The sequence below is a fragment of the Ornithorhynchus anatinus genome, unplaced genomic scaffold (assembly GCF_004115215.2).
Source record: "Ornithorhynchus anatinus isolate Pmale09 unplaced genomic scaffold, mOrnAna1.pri.v4 scaffold_77_arrow_ctg1, whole genome shotgun sequence".
NCBI lineage: Eukaryota > Metazoa > Chordata > Mammalia > Monotremata > Ornithorhynchidae > Ornithorhynchus > Ornithorhynchus anatinus.
In genome coordinates this window covers 872,236-883,928 of record NW_024396934.1, presented here as the reverse complement: position 1 = coordinate 883,928, position 11,693 = coordinate 872,236, and the positions used below count along the sequence as shown (strand labels likewise).

The window sequence follows — 11,693 nt, the reverse complement described above, 5'->3', positions numbered from 1 at the left end:
GTGTTGCTTCACCGAACTCATGCCCTCATGATCAATCATGGATGGGAGGTTGGGAGCTGAAGGGAAGGGAGGAACGTGAAGGATTTGGTAGCCGATCTGGGAAATCACCTCAGGAGAAATAATACCCTCTGGGGGATGCCCATGGCGTCTTGTGTTCATGGGGAAGGGCTGCATTTGAACCCTCACCTTCGAGTGCCCACTTCCCTGAGCCTAGCCCTTGGGGGTCTCGCCTGATTGTGCCCCGTTTATGGATTCCCCTGCCTCTCCAGAAGCTGCCCTCTGGTGATCCTGTCTGGCCTCAGCAGGATCACATAGACCTTGGGCCCAAAGCCGAGGATCCCGGTGCTGGAGGACAGGATGGAGAAGACTTCCACGGCCACCATGGCCTTGCCCTTGGTGCTCAAGTATATGGGCAGGAAGGAGACCCAGATCCTGCAGTACACCAGCATGCTGAACGTGATGAACTTGGCCTCACTGAAGCTGTCTGGCAGCTTCCTGGCTTACTAGGGCCAGGAGCCCCATGTAGCCCAGGATGCAGTAGAAGGCGGTGGGGGAGCCCTCGTTGCACTGGACGATGATAACCCCAGCTTCAGACGTCACGTCCACGTCAGGGAATCGGGGGGAGATCCCCAGCCAGACTGTGCAGATGGCCACTTGAATGAGAGAGCAGATGCAGATGATGGAGGAAGATGCCTTGGGCCCCAGCCACGTCCTCATTCTGCTCCCCGGCCCGGTAGCTTTGAAGGCCAGGATCACAGTGACTGTCTTAGCCAACACGGTAGCAATGGCCACTGAGAAGATGACTCTGAAATTCATCTGTTGCAGGAGGCAGGTGGCCGGGCTGGGATGGCCAACAAAGGTCAAGGAGGACAGGAAGCAGAGCAGGAGGGCAGTAAGGAGTGTGTAACTGAGACTGTGGTTGTTAGCTTTCACTATGGAGGTGTCCCGGTGGTGGATAAAGACCCCTAAAACCAGAGCGGTTAGGAGAGAGAAACAGAGGGCTAAGGACACCAGAACCATCCCCAGAGGTTCCTCGTAGGAAAGGAAGATCATCGCTTTCAGGTTACACTGATCTCTTTGAGGATTTGGAAATTCATCTTCAGGGCACTTGCATTAATAATAATAATAATGCTAATGTTTGTATTTGTTAAGCGCTTACTATGTGCAGAGCACTGTTCTAAGCTCTGGGATAGATACAGGGTAATCAGGTTGTCCCATATGATGCTCACAGTTAATTCTCATTTTACAGATGAGGTAACTGAGGCACAGAGAAGTTAATTGACTTGCCCACAGTCACACAGCTGACAAGTGGCAGAGCCGGGATTCGAACCCCATTACCTCTGACTCCCAAGCCCGGGCTCTTTCCACTGAGCCACGCTGCTTCTCAATATGCATTGATCCGTATCTTAAAGGAATAAATGGGATTTCCCTGCTCACCTGGGATGTGGCGTGCATTTCTGGTCCCTGGGCAAGAGAAGTTCACAATACTGGTGCAAAGGAAGGCAAAGAAGAGCAACCAGGAGAATAAGATGAATGGAGAAGCTGCTTTCGAAGGACTGGGACTTGTCTACCAACTCTGTTATACGATACTCTTCCAAGTGCTTAGTATACAGTGCTCTACACATTATAAGCACCCAATAAATGCCACTGATTGACTGGAACGATAAGTTTGGTTCAGTCTGCCCAGTTACATTTGCACTTGGATTTTTATCATGTATTCACCTACACCCTGCTCAGCCTCACAGTCCATACCCTTAATTTATTTTAATATCTGTCTCTCCCTCTGGACTGTAAGCTCCCTGAGGGCAGGGAAGATACCTACCAACTATTATATCATACTCTCCCAAGCACTCAGTACAGTGCTCTGCACACAGTAAGCACTCAGGTGATTGATTGAGGGTGACGAACATGTCTAACAGCTCTGTCTTGTACTCTCCCAAGTGCTTAGAACAGTGCTCCACCCATGGTAGGTGCTCAATTAAAAACACTGATTGACTGACTGATGACAGGTGGATGAGGGAAGCATCCCAAATTGCAAAGGCTTTGGACCAGGCACAGAATCCAACCTCGATGAGACAATAGGGCACAGAGGAGACTGGGGGTCCCAACTGCCCCCCACCCCCCACCTCCAGCCTGGTCTATTGGATGGAGCTGGGGCCCAGGAGTCAGAAGGACCTGGGTTCTAATCCTGGCTCGGCCACATGTCTGCTAAATGCCTGCTGTATGACCTTGGGAAAATCAGTTCACTTCTCTTTGCCTCAGTTACCTCAGTTGTAAAATGGGGATGAATAATAATAATAATAATGATGGTATTTGTTAAGCACTTGTTAAGTGCAAAGCACTGTTCTAAGCACTGGAGGGATACAAGGTGATGAGGTTGTCCTACGTGGGGCTCACAGTCTTAATCCCCATTGTACAGATGAGGTAACTGAGGCACAGAGAAGTGAAGTGATTTGCCCCAAGTCACCCAGCTGACAAGTGGCGGAGTTGAGATTAGAACCCATGACCTCTGACTCCCAAGCCTGGGCTCTTTCCACTGAGCCATGCTGCTTCTCTAGAAAAGCAGCAAAGAAAGCTTTCATAAAGGTTTTTTTTCATAAAGAAAGGATGAAAACTATAAGCCCCATTTGGAGCAGCATGGTGTAATGGATAGGGAATGGGCCTGGGAGTAAGGAGGTCATGGGTTCTAATCCTGGCTCTGCCACATGTCTGCTGTATGACAAGTCACTTCACTTCTCTGTGCCTCAGTTATCTCATCTGTATAATGAGGATTGGGAGTTATAAACCTTGTGTCGGACAGGGACTGTGTTCACCCCATTTGCTTGTATTCCCCTCAGCACTTAGTACAGTGCTTGGCATATAGTAAGCGCTTAAATGCTACAGTTATCATTATTATTATTACATGAACTGTGTCCAACCTGATTAGCTTGTATCTACCCTAGCACTTAGTGTAGAAACCATAAAAAAACCCTCTAAGCATCTTGGTGCCTCTGTCAGAGACTGAGGCACAGATAATAGTCGGGGTATTTGTTAAGTGCTTACTATGTGCTCAGCACTGTACTAAGCCCTGGAGTAGATACAAGATCATCAGGTGGGAGGGAGAACTTGTACTGAATCCCCATTTTGCAGATGAAGGAACTGAGGCACAGAGAAATGAAGTGACTTATCCAAGTTCACAACAACAGACAAATGGCAGAGCTGGGATTAGAACCCAGGTTCTTATGCCCCAGCTAGTGCTCTATCAACTAGGCCATGTTGCTTCTCTAGACACCTAGGAAGCACTTAACGAACATCACAGTCTGTTGTTATTATCATGTTATTTCTCACTCTCAGAAAGCTCTCCGGGAATGTCCTGCCCAGCCCACCGCTGTTTGACTGGGAAGCACGATTCTCCGCAGACACCTACCCGTTCGATTGTTGATCTCCCCCTCGACACAAGGAACACAGTTGTAGCAGCAGGCAGCTTTCCTTTCCTGAGCTGTTTTCCTGAATTCCGGCCAGCAGCTCTCGCTACACATGGAGCGGAGGTTCTGTGTGAGGATGGGAAGAGAGAAATGGGCAGGACATTGAGCCATTCCTCCCTGGAACTCAGAGGCATGGGGGAAGACAGGAAAAGATATAGAAATCCCAGGGCAACGTTCTACTCCTTACAAAGGGGTGGGAGACTATGAGTTCAATCAAAGCTGGGAACAATCATCATCATCAGTGGGATCTATTGAGCAGTTACTTTGTGCTCAATGCTGCACTAGGTATTTTAGAGAGCAATCAATCAGTCAATCAAAACATCAGTGGCATGTATTGAGCACTTAATGTGTGCAGAGCACTGTATTAAGTGTTTGGGAGAGTAAAATGCAACAAGGTTGGTGTATATGTTACCTGCGCACAACAAGCTTACAGTCTAGATGGGGAGACCGGCATCAAGATAAAAAAATTAATTAATTTTAATATATAACTCGTGGATATGTACTTAAGTGCTGTAGGACAAATATCAAATGCCCAAAGGGCACAGATCCAAGCACTTAGATGACACAGAAGGAAGACAATGCTAGGGGAAAATTGGGTTTAATCAGGGAAGGCTTCTTGCAGGATGTGTGGCTTTAATAAGACTTTGAACGTGGGGAGAGTGGTGGTCTGGCATTTATGGAAGAGAAGGGAGTTCCAGGTCAGAGGGAGGACATGGGGTAGGGGTAGGTAGCAAACTTGAGGAGATTGAGGTACAGCAAGTAGCTGATGCTAGAGGAGCAGAGTGTGGGGGCCGGACTGTAATAGGAGATCAGTGAGGTAAGGTAGGAGGGAGGGAGTTGACTGAGGGCTTTAAAGCCAGTAGTAAGGAGTCTTCTCATTTTATTTCATCCAATTTTCCAGCTCTACCGGCTTCCAGTCCAAGATGACAATCTGGGATCTCATCCAATAACGCCTCCTCAATCAACCGATCAATCAGTGGCATTTAGTGAGCATTTGCACTGTATAAAGCACTGTATTAAGCACTTTGCAGAGTACAGTATAAGAGTTGGAAGACACGTTCCCTGTACACATGGAGCATCCAGGCCAGAAGAGGAGACAGACATTAAAGTAAACTACGGATATGGACGTTGTGGGCCCGGAATGTGTTTGTTACAGTTACACTGCACTCTCCCAAGGGCTAAGTATAGCGCTCTGCCCACTGTAAGCACTCAGTGATTACGATTGACTGACTAACTGACTGACAGAAAGACCGTGGGACTGAGTGTGGGGTGAAACTGTACAGCAGCTTCCTGGCCAGGAAGGCCACCATTAACTTGACCATGGCCAGGAGTCCCATGTAGCCTGGGACACAGTAGAAAGCAGTGGCGAAACCCTCAGTACATTGGATGATGATGACCCCGACCTCAGATGCCACATCCAGGTGGGAGAATGGAGGTGAGGTCCCCAACCAGACCGTGCAGATGCCCACTTGGACGAGGGAGCAGATGCAGATGATGAAGGAAGGCACCATGGGCCCCAGCCATGTTCTCATTCTGCTCCTCAGCCCAGTGGCCCTGAATGCCAGGACCATGATGACCATCTTGGCCATCACAGTGGAAATGGCCAGGGAGAAGATGACTCCAGAGGCCGTTTGTCACGCAGGTCATCTCATCCTCCTCCTCCTGCTCCTCCTCCTTATTTATTACCTGAGAAAATAGACCATTCCCATGTTATCTTCTCCTCACTGATGATGAAATCTTGGCCAGCTGGGGCCAGGGGGATGAACTCTCCCACTTTGATGTAGACTTTGGTTCCATTCTGTAAAATCTGATAGTTCAGGATATCAAACCTACTGGTCGCCCAGCTGAGGTCATCCAAACGGACCCACTCACCAGCGCCAGTGTGGATCCGAGCGTTCTTCAGAGGCGAGTGGAGCTGGAGGGAGAAGGAGACACCAGTGACTCAAGTCACCAAAGTAGCAGAGTACCATAGTGGACAGAGGGAGGGGAGAATTACCTGCCATGGATGAGGGATCCAGTTTGGTCCATCTCCCAATGTCTCCATGTCCTTGGCAGCCCAAATCTCTTGGTGGAGTGTGTGAGCGATGACCTATACAGTGCTGTACACCCTGTAACTTTGGGGAGACAGGTTCATGTCTCAGAAGTCCAAGGACCTACTCTCCAGTATATCATTTAAATCACACAGTCCCAGAGAATCAAGTCTATCCAAATCTTCTACAAATGGAGAATCAAAGGTCCACCGCCAGAATGATGGAAGAAACATGTCCTGAGGATATTTCTGAGGGTTCAGGGTCCGTTTGAAATCCCTGAAACCCGGAATCCCCTTCCTATGAACTGAAAATGACAAGGAGCCTTGGGAAAAGGTGTTATTTCTGATATAAGAAATTGCTGTAAAATCCTAAATCGGATGTGGTGACCCAAACCTTCCCGAGAATAGGAACGTTATGCAGATTAAAAACAAATGACAGTAAAGAGTACGTATCTCCACAGGCAGCAACTACATTCGCTGGTGATGTCATAATTTGTTTGTAGTGAGAGCCAATCCTATATGTATATTTGGTAAAATACTCATGGATTCTTTCAACATGAGCCACACAGATGCCATTCTTGGCATTCTCCTCTGTTAGGGCCGTAGCAAACGTCTCCCCTCGAATGTCATCGGTAACCAGGAGGCCGATCCAGACCCAGTGGAAATGTTTCATAAGAGTGATCATCCCCAAAGGCAGATGTGGGGAACTCACAGAGATTTGATAGAGAGAATGGAACTGGGCCTTACCTCTGAGAGTGGGGTCCTCTGGGTCGTAGCAGATCTACATGGGAGACAGAGCAGGGGAAGAGGGGACTCCAGAGTGGATATATGGACAGACAGACATCACCACACTAATACAATCACTCATCCTATCCCTCCTGGATTACTGCATCAGCCTCCTTGATGACCTCCCAACCTCCTGTCCTCTCTCCACTCCAGTCCATACTTCACTCAGCTGCCCAGATCATTCTTCTACAAAAACACTCAGGATATGTCACCCTGCTCCTCAAAAAACTCGAATGGTTGCCCATCCATCTCCACATGAAACAACAACTCCTCACCATTGGCTTTAAAACACTCCACCACCTTGCCCCCTCTGACCTCATCTCGCTTCTCTCCTTCTACAACCCAGCCCTCATACTTTGCTCTTCTAGTGCTAACCTTCTCACTGCGTTTCGATCTCAGCTATCTCACCACCGACCCCTAGCCCACATCCTGCATCTGGCCTGGAAGGCCCTCCCTTCTCAAATCCCACAGACAATTACTCTCGACCACTTCAAAGTCATATTGAAGGCACATCTCCAAAAGGCCTTCCCAAATTAAGCCCTACCTTCCCTCATCTCCCACTCCCTTCTGTGTTGCTCAGACTTGCTCCTTTTGCTCTTCCCTCCTCCCAGCCCCACAGCACTTATGTACAAAGCTGTAATTTTATTTATTTGTATTCATGTCTGTCTCCCCACCTCTTAACTGTAAGCTCGTTGCGTGTAGGGAATGTATCTGTTTATTGTTGCATTGTCCTCTTCCAAGTGCTCTGCACAAAGTAAACACTCCATAAATACAATTGGTTGAATGAATGAATCAATCAATCAATGAATCACTGAATCACGCCATATTCCCAATTCAATCAATCAGTCCATGGTGTTTACTGACCACTTTCTAGGTGTAGAGGACCTGTACTACATGCTTGGGGGAATACATTATAGCTGGCAGACAGGCTCACTGCCCACGAGAGGCTTACAGTCTCCAGGGGGTCAGTATCTTTCATTCCAGGCAAAGACACAAGTCCATTACATTGACTTTGGGCTCATTCATTCATTCAGTCATAATTATTGAATGCTTACTGTGTGCAGAGCATTGTACTAAGTGCTTGAAAAGTACAATTTGGTAACAAATAGAGACAATACCTACTCAACACTGGGCTCACAGTCTAGAAGGGGGGAGACAGACAACAAAACAAGAAGACAGGCATCAATAGCATCACTATAAATAAATAGAATTACAGATACATACACATCATTCATAAAATGAATAGAGTAATAAATATGCACATATATACACAAGCCCTGTGGGGCAGGGATGGGGTAGAACAGAGGGAGTCAGGGCGATGGGGAGGGGAGGAGGAGCAGAGAAAAAGGGGGAATTTCTTAGTCTTGGACTGTCCATGGGACAGCCCTTGCGCAGGGCCTGGCACATAATAAGTGCTTAACAAATACCATAAAACAACAACAGTGACAACAACAATGACAGCAACAACAAACTAATGCTTGTCTACCCCTTGCCGTTGCGAGTCCTCACCTGGGGGAGCTTATAGAGTCCCAGCAGCCAGGAGCCAGTAGTGGACACTGCCAACGATAGCCCCTCCTATGACAGCCAGCAGTTTGTCCCGCTGCTCCGGGTCACAGCTATAGCTGGAGCCAGTTGTGGCTCTTCCTGAGATCAGAGCCATGGAACTCTGAGCCGTGATCATGTCCAGGAAGTGGACGTTGAAGAGGTGGAAGCCCAGGGAAATATTGGGTAACAGGATGGGGTCCTTGTTGATCCCCTCCACAGCAAACACCAGGGCCATGAGATGCTGGTAGTGTTTGGTGAAGTATGTGTAATGGGAAGGAAGGGAGATGGCACAGAATCAAAGGGGCATAGCAAAAAGAGCTCAGGCCTGGGGGTTGGAAGGACCTGAGTTCTAATCCCGCCACCACCACTTGCCTGCTGTGTGACCCTGAACGAGTCACTTCATGTCTCTGTGCCTCAGTTCCCTCATCTGTGAAATGGGGATTAAGACTGTGAGCCCCTTGGGGGACATGAATTGTGTCCAACCTGATTAACTTGACTCAACTCCAGTGCTTAGTATAGTGCCTGGCACTTAGGTGGCACTTATGATCTTTGTTTTCGGTGGTGTAAGTGACCTGAGAATCCTCTTCCTCCTCTCTCTCCTGGCCTCTACCCCACTCCCAGAGAGGGTGAAATCACCATCACTGAGGAATAGCAACCTTGTTTGCTGCACCTGTGTACTCATGATCACTGGACAAACAAGTGGAAATGTACCTCCCTACTCCGTTTTGTTGTACTGTCCCAAACACTTAGTACAGTGTTCTGCATATGATGTGTTCAATAAATGTCATTGATTAACCAATTCCACTGGACTGCAAACTTCTTATGGGCAGGGAAAGTGTTTACCAACTCTGTTGAATTGTTTTCTCCCAGGTACTTAGTAGAGTGCTCTGCAGGCAGCAAACACTCAATAAATACCATGGATTCATTGTGGACAGGGAACGGGTCAACCAATTCTGTTGTACTGTACTTTCCCCAGTGCTTAATACAGTGCTCCGCACACAGTAAACACTCGGTAAATGCCACAGATTGATTGTGTGTAGGGAATGTGGCTACTAAGTCTGTTGTATTGGACTCTCTCACATGCTTAGTACAGTGCCTAAACTTTTCAGTGCCTTCAGGACCCCTGCTCACCACATCCTTCCTCTCCTGCCTAACCTATCTTGCCTAACCTATGCCATCCTGGCCTGGCACCGAGGCCTTTGCATTCCAGGTTGGGCCCACCTGCCTTTGTCTGGCAGGTTGGACCCCTCTCCGCCTTTGCCTTCCAGGCCCAGGCCCCAAGCCCTTCTCATTCCAGGTTTGCTCCCCCCACCTTTGATTTCCCATCTTGGTCCAAATGTATTCTGATACATTTCTTTCACATAAAATGAGGATTAAATATAAATGTGAGCCCTGGGTGCAACAGGGACTGTCTCCAACCTGAGTAAGTTGTATCTACCCCAACAGTTAGTATAGTACCTGGCACAAAATAAGTACTTAAACAAATGCTAATTGTACTTTCTAAATGCTTAGTACAGTGCTCTGCGCACAGTAAGTGCTCAATAAATACGATTGAATGAATGAATGAATGAATGAATGAATGAAATACCATTTGGAAAAAAAAGTTGAGGACTGTCTACTGGAGAGCTCTCTCAAATTAATTAATTAATTAATTAATTAAATCGTATTTATTGAATGCTTACCATGTACAGAGCACTTGGGAGAGTACAGTACAAGAATGAACTAATACATACTATGCCTACAACAACCTTACAGTCTAATCGGGAGAGACAGGCATTAATATAAGCAAATAAATCACATATATGCACATAAGTACTGTAAGGTCTGGGTGGGCAGATGAACAAAGTCAGGGTGACGTAGAAGAGAGTAGGAGAAGCAGAAAGCAGGGCTTAGTCTGGTTAAGACCTTTTGGAGGAGAGGTGCCTTCAATAAGGCTTTGAATGGGGGGAGAGTAACTGGCTGTTGGATTTGACGAAGGAGGGCATCCCAGGCCAGAGGTAGGATGTGTATGACGGGCTGGCAGAAAGTTAAATGAGATCAAGGTACAGTGAGAAGGTTGGCTTTAGAGGAGCAAAGTGTGTGGGCTGGGTTGTAGTAGGAGAGTAGCAAGGTGAGGTAGGAGAAGGCAAGGTGACTGAGTCTTTTAAAGACAATTGTGTGGAGTTTTTGTGTGATGCAGAGGTGGATGGGGAACCACTGGAGTTTTTTGAGGAGTGCAGAAACATGTTCTGAACGTTTCTGTAGAAAAATGATCCAGGCAGCAGAGTGATGTACGGACTGGAGTGGGGACAGACAGGAGGCTGGGAGGTCAGCAAGGAGGCTGATGCAGAAATCCGGGTGGGATTGGATGAATGATTGCATTAACGTGGTAGCAGTTTAGATGGAGTGGAAAGGGTCAATTTTAGCAATGTTATGAAGGTGGGACCGACAGGATTTAGTGATGGATTGAATATGTGGGTTGAATAAAAAAACGGAGTCAAGGATAATGCCAATGTTTTGGGCTTGTGAGACAGGAAGGATGGTGGTGCCATCTACAGTGATGGGAAAATCATTGGGAGGAAGGGGTTTGGGTGGGATGATAAGGAGTTCTGCCTTGGACATGTTAAGTTTGAGGTAATGGGAAGACATCCAAGTAGAGATGTCTTGAAGGCTGGAGTAAATGTGATACTGCAGAGAGGGACTCAGATAGGGGCTGGAGATGTAGATTTGGGTATCATCCTTATAGAGGTGGTATTTGGAGCTATAGGAGCAAATGAGTTCTCCAAGGGAGTGGGTGTAGGTGGAGAATAGAAGGGGACCCAGACCTAAAACCTGAGGGACCACCACAGGTAGGGGGTGGGAGGCTGAGGAGGAGCCCATAAAGGAGACTGAGACTGAGTGGCCAGAAAGACAAGAGGGGAACCAGGAGAGGACAGTGTCAGTGAAGCCAAGGTTGGATAATGTTTCCAGGGGTAGGGCGTGGTCGACAGTGCTGAAGGCAGCCGAGAGGTCGAGGAGGATTAGGATGGATTAGAGGCTGCTGGATATGGCAAGAAGGACATCACTGGTGACCTTTGAGAGGGCAGTTTCTGTGAAGTGAAGGGGATGGAAGGTTTCCGTGGAGTGGAGGGGGCTGAGGAGAGAATTGGAGGAGAGGAATTTGAGAGATTGGGTTTAGACAACTTGCTCTTGGAGTTTGGAAAGCAATGGTAGGAAGGAGATGTGGCGATAATGAGGGAGCTGTGGTTTTTTAGGATAGGGGAGACTTGGGCATATTTGAAAGCGCTTAGAACAGTGCTCGGCACATAGTAAGCGCTTAACAAATACCAACATTATTATTATTATTATTACTACTTTCATAATAATAATAATAATAATGTTGGTATTTGTTAAGCGCTTACTATGTGCCGAGCACTGTTCTAAGCGCTGGGGTAGACACAGGGGAATCAGGTTGTCCCACGCGGGGCTCACAGTCTTAATCCCCATTTTACAGATGAGGTAACTGAGGCACCGAGAAGTTAAGTGACTTGCCCAAAGTCAAGGGACAAAGCCATTTTACAGCAAACAGATGAAGATGGCTGTTAGGGATGGAGGAAGGGAGAGAAGATGAGTTTTGATAAGGTGCAAAGAAATGGTGTCAGATGTGCAGGTGGAGGTGGATTTGAGAGAAGGCAGGAGATTTCCTCTAGAGATACTGCTGAAAAAGATGGGAGAGTTGAAGAGGGGGCAGGAGGTTGGAGGGACTAAGGAGGGACAGGGGAGATTTTAGGGAGATCACACCAGATAATGTCAATTTTCTTAATAAAGTAGGTGGCCAGGTCTTTGGGGGCAAGGGATGGGGGAGGCAGGGGGTCGGGGGCCAGAAGAGGGAGTGAAATGTCTGGAACAAC

At 47.6% G+C, this 11,693-nt stretch overlaps 1 pseudogene; it reads right to left on the bottom strand.

Moving 5' to 3' along the window:
• Positions 1-245: 245 nt before the first annotated feature.
• LOC100085008 lies at positions 246-6,178 on the bottom strand (annotated as a pseudogene).
• Between the last annotated feature and the right edge of the window lie 5,515 nt (positions 6,179-11,693).